At 39.8% G+C, this 17,637-nt stretch overlaps 1 protein-coding gene across 1 annotated transcript in view; it reads left to right on the top strand.

Moving 5' to 3' along the window:
- Nucleotides 1-978: 978 nt before the first annotated feature.
- LOC105495972 (arf-GAP with GTPase, ANK repeat and PH domain-containing protein 5) overlaps nt 979-17,637 on the top strand; it is a 54,667-nt gene continuing 38,008 nt past the window's right edge. Inside the window, 5 exon segments of the mRNA XM_071069849.1 lie at nt 979-1,116; nt 2,015-2,196; nt 3,452-3,531; nt 8,455-8,597; nt 12,578-12,708. The gene's annotated coding sequence lies outside the window, so the exon portion shown is untranslated.

A 17,637-nucleotide genomic window follows, 5' to 3' on the forward strand; every position in this document is an offset into this window, starting at 1 on the left:
TGAGGTCAGGAGTTCAAGACCAGCCTGGCCAAGATGGTGAAACCCCATCTCTACTAAAAATACAGAAATTAGCCCAGCACAGTGGCGGGTGCCTATAATCTCAGCTACTTGAGAGGCTGAGGCAGGAGAATCATTTGAACCCGAGAGGCGGAGGTTGTAGTGAACCAAGATCACACCACTGTACTCTAGCCTGGGTGACAGGGCAAGACTCCATCTCAAAAAAAAAAAAAAATATATATATATATATATATGTGTGTGTGTGTGTGTGTGTGTGTGTGTGTATGCAAATTGAATGAACTATTGTATAAAAAGAATTATAAATCACAACAAGAGAGATTTATTCCAGGTATGTGAAGCTAGTTCAACATTTGAAAATCAATAAATGTAATCCATCATATCGAAGAAGAAAAATCATGTGGTCATATCAATAAATGAAAAGTATGTGATATCCAGCACCCACTCCTGATGAAAACTCTCAGCAAACTTGGAATAGAGGGGAATTTCCTTAACTGGATAAAGAATAGCTACAACCACCACCCTGCAGCTAACATCGTACTTCATGGTGAGAAGCTAGATGCCTTTCCTCTAAGATTTAAAACAAGGAAAGAGTGTCACCCTCACCACGCCTATTTAGTATCATACTGGAAGTTCTAGCAAATGTGATAAGAAAAGAAAATAAAAGGTAAGAAAGAAACAATAGAGATGAGAAAGGAACAAATAAAACTGCCTTTGCTCACGGATGACATGATTGTCTATGCAGAAAATCTTAAAGAATCAACATATATGTCATCTCTTCATAATGAAATACATGAAATTTACTGTTTTTCCTTGGGTATTGCCTGGATTGTAAAATGCTTCTCCCACCTTCTCACCCCAACCTTCTTCCTTGTAGGTTAGAGTTACTTGTTATTGGTAAATAGCCACTATGGAGACTAAAGACCAGAAGAAACACAGAAAGAAATTTTACAGAAAGAAAAACAGTGGGCCCAAAGCTGAAAAGAAAGAGAAGCGGCATCTGCAGGATCTCCAGCTAGGAGATGAAGAAGATGCCCGGAAGAGAAATCCCAAAGCCTTTGCAGTTCAGTCTGCTGTGCAGATGGCTCGATCCTTTCACAGGTATGGTTAGCTACAGTCTGATGCTTCTTCCATTGATTCTTTTTAAATACTAGGAGCCTCTCACAGGTGACATTTGGATTTACGAGTTTAGTCCCACTCCAAAGGACATGCAGATGCATGCTGTGTGGCTTTCACTAAAACTGAGACTTCCCATAGAAGCTGCCTTGCCTCCAGCATCTGCACACTGGTTGGTGTTTCTTGCCCAAGATACAAGAATTTATAGAATTTGTTTTTTCCTAAACTTTAAACTGTTTCTATGGTGATAAGTGTGCTTTCCCCCACCCAGATATGTTTTACAAAGTTGTAATATGAAATACAAAAGTTACAATATTTAATACTAACATAGCTTTATTTAGTGAGTCCTTGTGATATTCTTAGCAGTGTACTTTAAACATTATTCAACTAAATCCTTCCAGCAGCCTTACCAGAGTAGGAATCATTCTTGCTCTCATTTTATAGACAGGAAAACTGAGGTCAAGAAAACGAGTTACCTCCAATCATATATAACTAGTAAGTAGGAGAGCCAAATTTAACTCCAGAGCCTCTGCTCTTATCTGTTTTGATGCACTGCCTCGGTATTTACCTTTTGGTTTTTAAAAAAAACTATTAAAATCACTCATAAAGCAGTCAGGTTTAAGGAGTGTTTAATTTTCAACTCTCTATACTATTGAAGTCATCTTGTTACATCTTTATTGAACAGCAATTATTTGGATGGGGGCCAGTAGTTAAGTTAATAATTGACAGGTTAATTATATTTACATATTGTTTTGTACTCTCTATGAAATATACTAAAGTACTCATATCTATAAGTCTACTAAAAAAAGTCTACTTATAAGGGTGATGCCTTTCACTCTATTTTGAAAATGAGTTTACTTTTTTTTTAATGACTACGAGTCAGGATTTGAAGACAAAAAGCGTCATATTCCAGTGGTTGATCAAACTCCACTAGAGCCCCCACCAATAGTGGCAGTGGTGATGGGGCCTCCAAAGTTGGAAAGAGCACTTTGATATAATGCCTCATTCGGAACTTCGCCCGGCAGAAGTTGACCAAGATCAGAGGCCCTGTGACGATCGTGTCAGGTAGGAGATGCTGCCACAGACACAGAGTTGGCGTGACTGTTGTCATCTGACGGACATGCGTGTGTTTGTTGTTTTCTTGAGTGGAACATGTTAACTATTTTATATCATGTTACCTCTCTTATACTTTTACTAAGTTAGTTATAACTTCAGAAAAGGGTAAGTTCCCAGAGATAAGGATGTGATACGTATCTTATCCTGACTGCTCTATGGCTTTGCCAAGCATGTTCCTTGGAAGGGCCTAGCAGGCCTGGTCACTGTGAACACATCATTTAACAGAGAGCAAGTACCTCCTATGTGCCAGGTGCACGTGCTTGCCCTTATGAAGCCACATGCTGGTGGAAGTGGGCCTTTTCTCTTTTTCCCATGAGAATTTGTCAGCTTTGGGAGATGGTGACGTTTCCAAGTTTGAGGGAAGGTGAAACAAACTTCCAGTGGTAGAATGGCAATGCGCACTCTGAAATCTCTTGTTATTGCAATAATATAGTTGGATTGAGGCTTTTCTTTATCTTTGGCGCAACCATATTTTCTTTTCCTTTTTTCGAGACAGAGTCTTACTCTGTAGCACAGGCTGGAGTACAGTGGTGTGATTACAGCTCATTGCAGCCTCAACTTCCTAGTATCAAGCAATCCTCCTACTTTAGCCTCCTGAGTAGTGTATGCCACCACGCCTGGCTAATTTTTGTTTTTTTTTTTTCTTTTTGTAGAGATGGGGTTTTCCCATGTGGCACAGGGTGGTCTCAAAATTCCTGGGCTCAAGGGATTCGTCTGCCTTGGCCTCCCAAGGTGCTGGGACTACAGGCGTGAGCCACTGTGCCCAGTTCATATTTTCTTGACCGTTTTCTTTTTACCTTAATTTAGACATAATTATCATTTTGAATATTCTGTTATATTATGTTTGAGGAAGTTTTTAGCGATAGTGGGAATGTGGGAAGTTTTGATAGAGGTGAAGACACCTGGAACTGAACAGCAGGATCATGCTTATCATGGAGCCTGTGCAGTCAGAATTTTCCCTGTTCAAGCACTTTTATTCATCTGGGTAGACTTTTGATATTATTTAAATTTAGAATACAGCAAGAAAAACAGGATGGAATTTATTTTATTTTACCAGTTTTTGCCTATAAAAATGAACTTCTGGTACACTCCTGTAAATGTATATGGTGTTTTACTGGATGCAGTTAAAAATGAAAGTTAGAGTTGAAGCTTAGAGTTTTTTCAGGGTCTTTTTAAAGTAAAATTTTCATCTTTTCACTTACAGGTAAAAAGCACAGACTTGCCATTATTGAATGTGGGTGTGATATTAACATGATGATTGATCTGGCTAAAGCAGCAGATCTGGTAAGTCAGCAGGGGCAGCCTGGGGTGCTGATGGAGACTTACAGTGTTGTGATAGGTTATTTACCCCGTGAAGGGAAGAGAGTTTTATGATTATTAAAGGAATTATGGTCATCTTCAGGGATATAGTAGATGTGACTGAATTGATGATGATAATAATAGTAATAAATGTTGTTATATTAGTAATACAAATGGAATGTGCACAATGAAATGTATTCCAAAATCTAAAAGCAAATCACAGGATAGAGAAAATCTTTAATGAACACAGCTAATAACAGCATATTAACATGCATACATATATACGTACAAATATATCATAGTAAGTACCATTTCTTCTTAGACCCTTCCTGGCACTGTGCTAACTGCTTTCTACAAATTTAGCTTACATAAACCCTTGATATACACTTCAGGTGAGTAGGTATTATCTATAGTTTACATAAGATGAAATAGAGCCTCCCAGCAGTTAAGTAACTTGTGTGAAGATGGACCCTTTGTTCCTGATGGTTCTAGAACCTTCATCCTTAATGATAACGCTAAAGTAAGTACATGAATTGCCTGAAGAAGTGGTCAGAGTTTATCAGTAGAAAATCTGGATAGTACTCAGTGTGTGAAAAACATACATGCTCTTGCATTTATAGAAATGATAATGTTCACTATTTCTGATATTTTATTAACTATTTTTTAATTTAGCAAAAATAAAACACAAATTGGCAAAAAAAAAAAAAAAAGTCCGGGTGCAGTGGCCCACAACTTTAGTAATCCCAGCACTTTGGGAGGCTGAAGTGGGCAGATCACCTGAGGTCGGGAGTTCGAGACCACCCTGACCAACATGGTGAAGCCCTGTCTCTACTAAAAATACAAAATTAGCCAGGTGAGGTGGCACATGCATGTAATCCCAGCTACTTAGGAGGCTGAGGCAGGAGAATTGCTTGAACCTGAGAGGCAGAGATTGTGGTGAGCTGAGATCGTGCCATTGCACTCCAGCCTGGGCAACAAGAGCAAAACTCCGTCAAAAAAAAAAAAGAATTAGCAAAAAAATACGCCATATTGATTAGGAAGTGTGGGGTGACAGATACCTTGTTTTTTTCATTTTTATGTATTTTTTGTTTTGTTTTGTTTTAATTGCAGACAGGGTTTCACCATGTTGGCCAGGCTGGTCTTGAACCCCTGACCTCAGGTGATCCACCCGCCTTAACCTCCCAACACGCTGGGATTACAGGCTTGAGCCACTGCGCCCAGCCTTTTATTTAGTTTTTTTCTAGAGCTACAGATTTTATCCTTTGGCCCAGGAAGAACCCTAAAATATAAAGTGAAAAGTAATACAGATTTTAAAGTTGTGCCATTGTAATGTCAGAAAACTAAATAACATTCGAATTTTGAACCCGTAATGCTACTATTAGTAAAAATAAGTGTTATTATTAACATAAAGTTGTGTATAAATCATGTGTACTTGAAATAGTTCATAGAGGTCATTTGTTTCTCTTTTATTTAAAATGAAGCAAGTTTCTAATTTTAAAGACATACATATTAAGAGATATGCCTTTACTTTTTTGTTTTTCATTATTATGGATATATAATATTTATGGGGTACATGTGGTATTTTGATAGAAGCATACAGTGTGTGATGATCAAATCAGGGTAATTAGGATATCCATCACTTCAAACATTTATCATTTCTTTGTTTTAGGAACATTTCAATTTCATTCTTTTAGTCATTCCGAATTATATAATAAATTATAGTCACCCTATTGTGCTGTTGGACACTGGAATTTACTCTAACTGTATTTTTGTACCTGTTAACCTTTCCCTCTTTGTCCCTCCCTCCCTGCTCCCTTTCCCAGCCTCTTAACCATCATTGAGAGAGATGCCTATGTGAATCTTTTTAAGATTTTCAAAAGGAGCACACACATTTGGTAAAGCACTCTTAACTAATGCAGGGTACACACAATGCGCGTTTTCTCTTTCCTTGCTCTAACCGCTGGTCTCTCAGGGCCCTGCAGAGCAGTATCCTTCCAGATACATATAAACACACATGCCACCCTTTAAAAACACAAATGGTAGCTTATTTTACACACTCTTCTATGCTTTGCTTTTTTCATGTAATATATCTTGGAGGTATATAATCAGTAAGTACTGTAGCTCTGCCTCCTCCTTTTTAATGCAATATTCCATTCTATGGATGCACCATAATTTATTTAGCCTAACTTATGTTGATTGCTCTGCTCTGGGTCGTCAGAGCCTCCTGAGTATGGCAGAGACACACACAATACATGGATTTGGGTCTGTACGTGAGTGTGTGGATTAGGGGAGTAACACTGGTTTAGATGACAAAGATTGGCAGCTGAGGGACTGTTTGGTCCCTGTTCTTCCTGACCCTACAACCAACTGCTTACCCCTTGGCACTCTGTGGCATCAGATGTGGTGTGAGGATTTTCCACCTGTTCTTTGAGCTGGTCCAGTGTTGCTGGAGAGCTCTGCTTGCTGCCTCGGTCTGCAGTGGCAGCTGTGCTTTCCTGCAAGCCCAACTTCATATATTCTGTGGTTTTGGATTTTGAATGTTTCCTAGTTTAATCAAAGGTGGGCATTTCTGTTTCCATTTTGTGTTATTTTTAGTTATCTATGGAAATATAGGAATAGAAATGTCTTTAAAATTAAACCTAGAAGTTTCCAGGAATCAATTCTGAAATTATTTTGCATCTTTGAAGTGTCTTAAATTTAAAAAATTGGTCTTATCTGCTTATATTTTCTTATAGACTACCATTCATCATAATCTTACTGTTTTTTGACTTAATTCTAAACTGGTAGCTATTTAAAAAAATTTCTATGCCGGGCGCGGTGGCTCACGCCTGTAATCCCAGCACTTTGGGAGGTGGAGGCGGGCGGATCATGAGGTCAGGAGATCGAGACCATCTTGGCTAACACGGTGAAACCCCGTCTCTACTAAAAATGCAAAAAAAAATTAGCCGGGTGTGGTGGCGGGCACCTATAGTCCTAGCTACTCGGGAGGCTGAGGCAGGAGAATGGCGTGAACCCAGGAGTTGGAGCTTGCAGTGAGCTGAGATCGCGCCACTGCCTCCAGCCTGGGCTACAGAGCAAGACTCCGTCTCAAAAAAAAAAAAAAAAAAAAAAAAAAAATTCTGAGCAATTGAGTTATAGAAATTAACATGTAAGATAAGAGGTTTCCACTGCATACTTCCCGGCAAAAAACAGATTTTTTTTTTCTATGAAGTGATTGAAAGAAGAGGTTGATTTTCTGTACCTATTTAATATATTTCATTGATTATCACTTTCTTCCCATTCTTTGGATGTCAGAGACCTGTTATTTGGCTTAAAAATACCTTACAGAAAACTTCATTTCTTTCAATTAGGATTTCTTACGTAAGGGCCAGGTGAGACCCAGCCTTTTCTGAGTTACTTCTCATGCATTAGAATTCTTAAAATGAAAGTTTATATCCTAGTGGGCATTGTCTTATGGTTGCCTTTTAGAGCAAGTCAGAGGGTGGTGGTTTCTCTGGGTGATGTCTGTGTAGTCATTTGATTTAGTCTGCAGTGGGACTTCTCTGTCAAGGGCCAGATACTAAATATTTTCGGCTTTGTGGATCATGTCTTTTACAGCTACTTAGCTCTGCAGTTGTAGTGCCCAGGCAGCCATAGACAATATGTAAATGAATTAATGTGGCCGTGTTCCAATAAAACTTTAGTTACAAACACAGGTGATGGGTGGATTTGGCACGTGGGCCAGTTGCCAACCGCTAGTGTAGGTGGTCTGTTTTGGTAGTTTCTTTGAGAAATAATGTGTTCTGCTTGTAGGTACTGATGCTTATAGATGCCAGCTTTGGGTTTGAAATGGAAACCTTTGAGTTTCTAAACATCTGTCAAGTACATGGGTTTCCTAAAAGTATGGGAGTTCTCACCCATCTCGACTCCTTCAAGCATAATAAGCAACTGAAGAAGACAAGCGATTAAAACACATGTTCTGGACAGAAGTTTTCCTGGTAGGAAGAGAAATAATTGTTAGATACTGATAGTATAATCCTTTTAAGACAGACTGAAGAGGCAGGCACAGTGGCTCCTCCCTGTAATCCCAGCACTTTGGGAAGCAGAGTCGGGCTGATCACTTGAGGCCAGGAGTTTAGAGCTCAGGGCAATATGGCCAAACCCCGTCTCTACTAAAAATGCAAAAATTAGTCAGGTGTGGTGGTGCATGCCTGTAATCCCAGCTACTCTGGAGGCTGAGATGTGAGAATTACTCGAACCTGGAAGGCAGAGCGTGCAATGAGCTGAGATTGTGCCACTGCACTGCAGCTTGGGTGACAGAGTGAGACTCTATCTCAAAAAACAAAGAAACAAACAAAAAACTGAAGAGACATTACTTAATGTCTCTCTAGGATTTGCCTCCTAAATTCCCATTGTGTATGTGTTCGCAGTCCCTGACCTCCTGAATCCCCATTGTGTTTGTGTTCACAGTCTCTGGAAGGTTTCCCTCAAGAGAGCGCTTATTCTGGGCCTCTTGGTGTATCTCATTTGTCCCTGTACCTGCTGCACCAGGCAGTGTTTGGCTGTTTTGGGGTTAGTACTTAATAGAATACATCAGAAGTTTCTCCCAGTTACAGGACCAGGCACTGCCCCTTCCTTTCCATACTGCTCTGGTCCATCGGCCACAGAACCGTGTCTGTGCTCAGCGGTCTCACCTCCCTCTCCTCACCATACTTAGATGGATGCCCCTGCTCGGCTGCAGAGCAGTCTGCCTCTGTGGGGTTCTAATAAGTCCTGAAAGAAGCCAGCAAGGCTCTGGAAGCCTCAGGACAGTGGCTTTGCTGGAAGTCTCCCTTCTTAGGATTGCTTCTTGTTTAGAGCTTTTATTTTGTTGCAGTTTTGACAAGAACTTAATTGAAATTTAATTTTTAATTTTCCTTTAATGTTTAGGGTGCCAAACTGTTCTACCTTTCTGGAATGATGCATGGAGAATAACAAAACCAAGAAATCCACAATCTGGGCCATTTTATTACAGTTATGAAGTTTAGGCCTTTCACATGGCAAACTTCTCACCCTTATATCCTGGCAGACAGGTAAAAAGTGATTATAAACTTTTTCTTCCTGGGCCATATATTTCAAAGCTAAAAAGGCTAGAAAAAGAACAGTGATAGGATTTATTTTGTGCCTATTTGAATAGTGGGGGTAGAAGTGTAGTTGATGGAAAATGTCTACTTATATCATTGCTTAAAGATGCTGTGCCTTTGGAAGTAAATTAATTATGAGATGTTTAGGAGAATGGGAAGACTTGGAAACATTTAAGCCTACAGGATGTGGCCCCATCCTATGCTCAGCCTCAGTTTTCAGTGATGCTGCCTTTGTGCCCGGGTGCTTGAGTCCTCGTGTGTGCCTTCAGTTTCCTTCCTTTGTTCTCTTCTTTGTGCTGTGGTTTTCTCAGCCTGGAATACCCTTTCTCCACCTGCCAGAATCCAAACCACAGTAAAAATCCCAGAGCACAGGCTCACCCTCTTCCAGAAAGGGATTTTCTGAATATGTTCTTCACTCTTCACTGACCCCAGGTGGACGTCATCTCCCTGTCTGGTGTCTTCCGGAATAAATGTCACTTTCAGCGTAGAGACGCAATTGTGTGCCTGTCCCCTTTCCGCTGTTGGATGGTGAATGGTGCTTCCTTATTTCTGCATTTTCTAGTTTTCTAAACGACATGCTTAGTGGACAAGAGTGTGATGAGTCATTGACACATGAAAGGAGGTAGAGGAACTTTTGCCATTCATTTCTGCTGTATGATTGAGTTTAGTTTTCTAGGATGGAAGATTTGACAAACCCAGAGGATATCCGAACAAGCATGGAATGTGACTGGCAGGTGTTACTTTATGGTTATTTAAGAGGAGCACACTTGAAAAGTAAAAACCAAATTCACATGGCAGCTATTCTCTTGTTGTAGAACATACTAGAATTACACATAAGATTCTTAGGATGGCTTCATTTCTCAGGAAAACTGAAAAATGACCAAACAAGGGAAGATGGCCTTGCTGGAGGTTTTAAAAGTAAGCCAGCTGTGTGTAGGCCTGCAGAGGTGTTACCGAATCCCCTCTTCTCTGACCTCTTGTCTTGAAGCTAGAGGGATACTATTCCAGTATGGCATGATGCCCTTCTTTAGGGTCATGGCTTAAGCCCTTGGACTGTTGATCTTTTTTTGTTGTTGGTGGTGGTGACTGACCCCATCAGTCATGCTCTTTAGAAAGCATACATTTGGATGTTTCTTTTATTATTATTATTATTATTATACTTTAAGTTCTAGGGTACATGTGCACAACATGCAGGTTTGTTACATATGTATACATGTGCCATGTTGGTGTGCTGCTATCCCTTTCCCCTCCCCCTACCCCACAACAGGCCCCGGTGTGCGATGGTCCCTACCCTGTGTCCAAGTGTTCTCATTGTTCAATTCCCACCTATGAGTGAGAACATGCAGTGTTTGGTTTTCTGTCCTTGTGATAGTTTGCTCAGAATGATGGTTTCCAGGTTCATCCATGTCCCTACAAAGGACATGAACTCATCCTTTTTTATGGCTGCATAGTATTCCATGGTGTACATGTGCCACATTTTCTTTCTTTCTTTCTTTCTTTCTTTCTTTCTTTCTTTCTTTCTTTCTTTCTTTCTTTCTTTCTTTCTTTCTTTCTCTTTCTTTTCTTTCTTTCTTTCTTTCTTTCTTTCTTTCTTTCTTTCTTTCTTTCTTTCTTTCTTTCTTTCTTTCTTTTCTTTCTTTTCTTTCTTTCTCTTTCTTTCTCTTTCTTTCTTTTTCTTTCTTTTCTTTTTTCTTTTCTTTCCTTTCTTTCTTTCTTTTTCCTTCCTTCCTTCCTTCTTTCTCTCTTTCTCTCTCTTTCTCTCCCTCTCTCTTTCTCTCTCTCTCTCCTTTCTTTCTCTTTCCTTCCTTCCCTCCCTCCCTTCCTTCCTTCCTTCGTTCCTTCCTTCATTCCTTCCTTACTTCTTTCTTTTCTTTTCTTTTTTTGTTTTCTTTTCTTCCTTTCCTTTCCTTTCCTTTCCTTTCCTGTCCTGTCCTGTCCTGTCCTGTCCTGTCCTGTCCTGTCCTGTCCTGTCCTTTCCTGTCCTGTCCTGTCCTGTCCTGTCCTGTCCTCCCCTCCCCTCCCCTGTCCTGTCCTCCCCTCCCCTCCCCTCCCCTCCTCTCCTCTCCTTTCCTCTCCTTTCCTTTCCTTTCTTTCCTTTCTTTTTCTTTTCTTCACAGAGTCTCATTCTGTCGCCCAGGCTGGAGTGCAGTGGCACAATCTTGGCTCACTGCAAGCTCCACCTCCCGGATTCACGCCAGTCTCCTGCCTCAGCCTCATGAGTAGCTGGGACTGCAGGCGCTCGCCACCACACCTAGCTAATTCTTTTTTTTTTTTTTGTATTTTTAGTAGAGACGGGGTTTCACCATGTTAGCCAGGATGGTCTCGATCTCCTGACCTCGTGATCCACCTGCCTTGGCCTCCCAAAGTGCTGGGATTACAGGTGTGAGCCATCATGCCCGGCCTGTGTCACATTTTCTTAATCCAGTCTATCACTGATGGACATTTGAGTTGGTTCCAAGTCTTTGCTGTTGTGAATAGTGCTGCAATAAACATGCGTGTGTATGTGTCTTTACAGCAGCATGATTTATAATCCTCTGGGTATATACCCAGTAATGGGATGGCTGGGTCAAATGGTATTTCTAGTTCTAGATCCTTGAGGAATCGCCACACTGTGTTCCACAATAGTTGAACTAGTTTGGACTGTGGATCGTTTTTAACCCCTAGTCAACGGTAGATACTTACTGACTTCTTGTCTGCTGAAGCTGGCTTTTTGGGTCCTGTCTTCTAGGGTAGGAGATTTTGCCATGAGTGACGTCAGTTTCCTCCCAGAACCTTGTGCTCTTCCTGAACAACGAAAGAAGCACTGTTTAAATAAGGAGAAGCTGGTTTATGCGCCTCTTTCTGGAGTTGGGCGAGTGCTGTATGACAAACGCGCTGTCAATGTTGACCTTGGTGGCAGCCACGGTTTTCAGGCATCAGTGAGACGGGAGTCATTGCTCTGAACTCTCATTATTCTTTCTGAATCAATTTTTTCATCACAAATAGTAATGTACGCAGCTTTTATTTATTGAAGATTTCTCTCTTGTACTTATAATAAAGGCTCAAATGCATATTGTAAATATGTAGAATAAAAAGAATACCTTGTTTTCATTGTACCAAGCAGAAGAGTCCTGTCCTCCATGCCTCTTTGTTCTGTGGCCCCAGCACGGGCCCTGCTGCCAGTGTGGCACCTGCACGGCCCATCTCCATTTCTACAAAATCAGCGTGCTTTCCAGCTCTTGGTGGTCTTTTTCTCATTCTCAGTGGTCTCCTCATTCTGTATTTTAAAGTGGATTTCAAACGTTTATATCTTGTTCTGAAGTGGAATTTTATTGGGTTAAAATCAGGGTTATTTTAAAATGTTAGAAAAACTAGCATTGTTGTAGCACTGGAACTGAGGTTTTTCTACTTAGGTGTTCAGGTTATCAGGTTATATACTCCCTGAACTTTGGAAAAGTTTAATGGAGATGGGGGTCCATTTCAAGCTTTGTTGTAAGGATTTTCTTTGCTTCTTTTTTTTTTTTTTTTTTTGAGACGGAGTCTCGCTCTGTTGCCCAGGCAGGAGTGCAGTGGCGTGATCTCTGCTCATTGCAAGCTCCACCTCCCGAGTTCACACCATTCTTCTGCCTCAGCCTCCTGAGTAACTGAGACTACAGGCGCGCACCACCACATTTGGATAATTTTTTTGCATTTTTAGTAGAGATGAGGTTACACCTTGTTAACCAGGATGGTCTCGACCTCCTGACCTTGTGATCCACCCACCTTGGCCTCCCAGAGTGCTGGGATTATAGTCGTGAACCACTGTGCCCGGTCTCTTCTCTGCTTTTTGAGGCATTAAGAAAGGTTCTCGGGAAATGTGTCTAAGATAATTTTGAGAAACTGCATGAAACCAGTGTCTCTCCAGGATCTTTGTGCTTTCCTCATGTGCCCTTTCTTGATGGTCTTGACAGGACGAGGTGGGGCCCACCCATGAGCTGGTCCAGACTTTCTTCTCCACTCACTCCACCAAGATGGCTTCAAGTCGAGTGATGCTATTTTCTGGTTCCAAGCCACTTGGGTCAGAGAATATAGATAATCATGGGTAAGTATGCTTTTTTCCTATTTTTAATTAAAAGATATATTATGGAAGATTTTATCACCCGTAATTCTGCCATCATAACACATTTTGTTGGGATTCATTCTGTTTTTTGTTTTTCTTTGTGTGTGCATGTGTCTCTGAGGGCTCTTCACTTACCTGACATTACGAGGGAGTCTTTTCTTGAAATAAAATACAGGATGCATTTTTCAACAGACCCCAAATATTCCTCAAATACCACGCCATCTTCCATTGGTTGCTTTTTTGTTTTTTAGGAGACCTGAGGCCACTTGGCTTTTTTTTGGTGGCCGAAACACTAGAGCAGAGTCAGGGAGTTTGTGGCTGTCCAGAAGCCACATGCCTTGTCTCTGAAAGTTTTATTTAGATTATGTTGTATTATCTCATGGGTAGGTTTACACTGATATGTGGCTTATGTGAATTATTTTTCAGCCTGGGTTAGGAATTTGTATACCATAGTGGATGTTTGCAAAACATTGGTTTTGTTGTAGTGATTTATGACTCCCAGTAAAATTTATCTGAAAAATTTGAGATAATCTAGTATGTAGTTTGTTACAATGTGCATAAACTACCTACTGCAGTGACTGACATAATGAGTGTTATTAGGTACTTTCATTTTTGCATATCCTTCTAGTCATCCTTGTCTACAAGCCTACCCTCTTCTAATATAGTTACAGTTAAAATACGTAATTTTATTTCTGTATTCTCAGCATTTCCTTTTTCTATACAGTCTTTATAGTCTTTATGTAGTCATATTTTGTTATTATTGGTGTTTTTTTTTTTTTTTTTGAGAGAAGGTCTTGCTTTGTCTCCTAGGCTGGAGTGCAGTGGCGTGATCTTGGCTCATTGCAGCCTGGAACTCCCAGGCTCAAGTGATCCTCCCACTTCAACCCTGCAAGTAGCTGGGACTACAGGAGTGCACCATCACTCCGACTGATTTTTTTCTTTTTTTCTAGAGATTAGTTCTGTGCTGCCCAGGCTGGTCTCGAACTCCTGGGCTCAAGCTATTCTCCCATGTTGGCCTCCCAAAGTCCTGGGATTACAGGTGTGAGCCACTGTGTCTGGCCTATTATTGCTGTATTCAAACTTGGCCATCTCTTATGGTATGATTTTTCTTTTTTTCTAATTTAGGTTTTCATACTTTTGTATATCGTGCTGTGTTAAATAGCTCTGTATAGTTTTCTTTTATCCAGTGATTTTAGCCTCCTTATGATCTTCTCTATCATTTATGGCACTGGTGACTTAAATTGAATGTTCTTCCTGTGTCATTCCTCCTACGTTTGTTACCTGGCATTTTTAACAAAGAGCTTTCACTTCTCCTCTTTATTTCGGTCTCACTGCTGACTAATGCACTTGCGTTTTATTCTATGGGTTATTTTCCATCACTGTCGTCGTTCTTTCTGATGTCTATGCTGTCCCAGATTTGGCCATGGGAGCCTTCAGCCTGTATCCTGTGTCCTCTCAACTGTCTCTGTTAGTCTTTAGCATTTCTTACTTTCTGACAGAACAAGAGAATCCAGGCTCATTTTGCCCTCTTCCTGCCTTGGGCCTGGACTCAGCCATTTCTCTTAAGGATCATGTGTTTTTAGCTTAGAAATTAATCAGCTTTCCAAAAGATCTACAAAACACTAACTTCCCTGTTGAGCAATTGTTTTCTAAAATTAGATTTTTTTAAAAAGGGTTATTCCTTTATTCTCGCTGTAAGTTCTTTTGAAGTGTGGTGTTAGGGAACCATGCATGAGTTTGCTTATTAACTCTTCCAGTGTTTATCAGATCACTTTTTCCCTATGCTATGTCATCTTAAACATCTTAAACAATTCCTTGGCATTTTTCTATTTCTCTGTATTTTCATTGACTATATTGCCATTTCTAGATTAGCTGGTTAATGTACAAATTGAATTATTTTGCATTTCCTTGGTAATATCGGCTGTTGATGCTAAAGGAGGAAAAACAAATGGACTTCAAAACTGGTCAGATGCATCAGAAAGCCATTTTTGGAGATGATTCTATGCTAACATCCTCTCTCCTTTCTTGAGCTCTTAATTTTTTTTTCTTACCCAAGTATATACAGGTTGATTTTGTCTTTCTAGAAGATCCAAGATCTTTGGTTTAGAGATATGTTCTCTTAATGTTAATTGGTATTAGAATACCCTTTTCTGTATTTTACTTCAGTACGTTCTGAGAGTAGAAATGATTGTATTTTCTTTTAACTTGTGAGGTAGAGCATGGCATACAAATGTTGTATTCACAGTATTTCAAAAAATTACCTTCTTACTGTACAAGTTGTATTTGGCATATAAAGTCTATCCAGCTTTGTTTTAGATGCAGTGTGATTATTACATGTTGATAAGGTATGAATTGGAGGTGGGATCCAAAATTACTGTACTTATTGTAATTTTTAAGCTAATTGTAGGTTTGGTGGTGAATATTTTGCTCCTGCAAAATGTAAACAGCATTTCATCAGAAGTTGTTTGATGGTCTTTCAGACATTTTGTTTTATATCTTTGGTGCTTTTTGCCCATGAAGTATCTCCTTTGTGTGTTTGTGCGTGTGTGTATTGATCTGCCTCGAAATTTCACAGCGCTCATTGTCAGGGATCAGCAGAATCAGGCCTAGGCAGAGAGCTGAGCAGTACTCTCAGTATGTCTCTGTGTCTTGGTTGCCACATTATCTCTGTTGTTTATTAATAAATTGGAGAACTCTCTGACCTAACAAAGGTTGGATAGGTCAGAGACAATTGGGAGAGGAATCCTCTGCTCTATTGTCCCCTGTGCCCCATGCCAAAATACATTCTGAAATCCATATTTAAATATTAAATTTGTATGGTGAATGTATTCTTTTTTAATGTTAAAAAAGTAAATGATTGGTCAGCCCACTTAATATTTACAATGCAGGACTTACTTTGCATATTCTCTGTCTTGTATTTTTGCTTTATTTAAGCTAAGCTAGCCTCCAAAGCTGGAAGCTGAATTGAGTCGAAAAATAATGACACGTATACAAGGTGTGTTTGGAGGATTGCAGATGCAGGGGCACCGTACTGCTAAAGGAGTGTTGGAAGCTCACTGCAGAAGACGATAAAAGCAGACTGATGTGTATTACTTGCTGAAATGTAAGCTGGAGGCACAGGTGAAGATTGCCAAACCTAATGAGCAGTTTGGCAGATAAGACAGGCTGTCAGGCCGTGGCAGTTCAGCAGTGGGCGTGCTGCCTGTGAACCAAGTCATTTGTTCCAGAGGCCTACACTTAAATACCACAAATAAAATTTTCCTTGTCACTGATATTTGGTATCGCAATGAAACAGATACTGTCTTTCAGATTTCCGGTTGAATTACCAGCCATTAACATCTGGTGATTTGGGTTGTAAAATTATTTTTAGTTTTGTCTGTTCACATTTCATCGATAAAGCACAAACAAGATATATTTTCCCACATAAGAACGTAAGCAGTATAAGACTTTAAAACACACTAATGAAATATACATGATTACATCCCTCAATGAACTAAAACTTTCATCTGTGATCTTTATTTTGCAACCCTCTGAAGTAACATTACAGTCTTTTCAGTGTGCTGTGTCATTTATATCCCTTACTTTATCCTAGGAATCCTGTATTGCCAATGAGCATATGAAAATTGAGACATGTGCATAACTTCTCCCTGTTGAGCCCATCAGTGGGGAGGAGCTATGTACCGGGGACATTTGGCAAAGATTTTCATGAGTCTGTTGGATATAACAGCTCCTTAAGAAAAACCTTACAGTTTACCTTCCCTGTGTTTTACCATTTGTGAACTAAGGCTCAGTGATGTAAAACATAACACATTCTGTGCTGTGGCATAACTGCAGCTTAGGTTTTCATATTCAAGACAAGCACAAGTATAGTTGGAAAGGTATGAACGCTTATTATGCCTCAAGATCCCTTTGTTGGTTTAGTTGTGACATTTCCAAACAGCTGACTTGGGGCTAAAGCATCTTTCCATCTGGCATCAGTATTTCTAAGTTGCCTTTAAGCTTAATAAACGTTTGGTTTTTATATTTCATTGCTTCAATGTGAAACACCGCAATTAAAAAAAAATCACAGATACGTAGTATGTAATTTAGTATTGTATATGTATATGTAATATAGTATTTTACACTAAATAATAGTGACTGGCAGTCCGTTGACTGAAGAAGTATTATTTTTCAGATCTTCTGCTCTGTGTCATCAGCTGTAGACACTGACCTGGTATTTATCTGGAAGGGCTGTCAGGGGTTCACAGTGCTGCCTGTGTGTTATCTCCAGACCCTTTATAGATGGCACTTTAGGACAGGGTGAGTCACAGGTTGCACTAGAAGTTGCCTTTGAAATTAGACCTGAACTGTGTGGAACTGGAACCCTTGTACACAAAGCTCTCTACCATCCAAATCCTGCTGAAGTCTTAGGGAAGAACAGTTTTCCAGATTCATTCTTTCCACACACAAGATTTCCCCACTGCCCAATTACTCTCACTTTTTTTTTTTTCTTGACTGTTATATTTTACTGGACTCTGGAGTCTTACCTTGTACTCTCACCTTTGCATGGGAGTGTACCTATTTCACCAATTATACTATCTGTTTATCAAAAGCAGAAGTAGTTACTTACACCTGAAAATTTATACCGAGAATATAGCTGGGAATATGTTAAGAAAGTATACTTAAAGTAAGAAATCAAAGGAAGTGTATTTAAATCAAAGCAAGAAATCCCATTTCCAAATGGCAATAAAGCGTGTGTTGCATAGAGAGAATCAGTGCATGAAAGTGTTTTAGTAGCCCAGATTTGATTGTACACTGGTGAATAAGCAAGAGTTCTTTTTCGTTTTCATCTTGCAATTAACCGGGTATTTGGGTTCTTTTTCTATTCACACATGTCAGATAGAGACATGCATGTTGTAAATTATTTTGTCA

This window comes from Macaca nemestrina, chromosome 9 (assembly GCF_043159975.1).
Source record: "Macaca nemestrina isolate mMacNem1 chromosome 9, mMacNem.hap1, whole genome shotgun sequence".
Taxonomy (NCBI): domain Eukaryota; kingdom Metazoa; phylum Chordata; class Mammalia; order Primates; family Cercopithecidae; genus Macaca; species Macaca nemestrina.